This window comes from Sinocyclocheilus rhinocerous, unplaced genomic scaffold (genome assembly GCF_001515625.1).
Source record: "Sinocyclocheilus rhinocerous isolate Xijiao unplaced genomic scaffold, SAMN03320098_v1.1 scaffold3081, whole genome shotgun sequence".
In the NCBI taxonomy this organism is placed as follows: domain Eukaryota; kingdom Metazoa; phylum Chordata; class Actinopteri; order Cypriniformes; family Cyprinidae; genus Sinocyclocheilus; species Sinocyclocheilus rhinocerous.
The window spans coordinates 53,907-54,927 of record NW_015666530.1 but is presented as its reverse complement, the minus strand read 5'-3'; positions in this window follow the sequence as shown (position 1 = coordinate 54,927).

Genomic DNA, 1,021 nt, shown 5'->3' with positions numbered 1-1,021 from the left:
TGACAGCACTTATATATATATATATATATATATATATATATATATACACGATTTTTAAATCAATGTTTTATATTTAATATTTTAAAATATAAACAAAAAAGTATAAAAATATTACAAAGGTGTTACAAATGTGTTGTATTAGATGTACTCAATAGATATTTTATAAAATGCTTTAAAGTTTTATATTTCAATATGTATATATACACAGGGTGCAAATTACGCAGTGACCATGGGGGGAGGGGGGAGAGCTTTAGAAAGAAATATTTTAATTCAACATACAAAAATACAAATAAATAGTGAAATATGAAATTATTTAAAAAAAGAAACAATACTCTAAACATAGAAATAAACCCCAGTAGGTGGTGGCAAATCCATGTCTTGAGTCATTCAATCATTCATTCAATCGATTCGTTCAAATGACTGATTCATTTAGAAACGAAGCAAGTCACTGCCTTTATGAATGGTTCACTGAATCATTGATTCACTCGATTCATTTAAAATCGTGGATTCATTAATGAAACACCGCTGTGTGTTGATCAGAGACGCACAACAGTTCTCCGAGGGCTTTATTTTCATTGGTGAAATTACTGACAATGTGTCTAAAATGTAATTATTCACACCTTTACCTTATCTTCATTTTTAGGTAAAAACTTTTGTGTAACCTATTTTTGTCTTCCAGCCAATGATGATTCTGAAAGAAAACATGCAGTGTTTGTTGTAGTAACACACAGTGTTGTGCAAGTTACTTCCAAACTGTAATACATTATAGATTACTTGTTACTGTTATTTAAAAGTAATTCCTTGCATTACAATTCTGAGACAGTAATATTGTAAGGTATTACATGACTCCTGTATTACTTTTGAGTTACTTTCACCAAAATAACTACAGAAGTAGAACTTAAGGTAACATTTTATTTTAGGGTCTCTTAGTTGCTTATTAGCATGCATATTACTAGAATATTAGCCATTTATTAGTAGTAATTAAGCACATATTAATGCCTTATTCTACATACCTAATCCT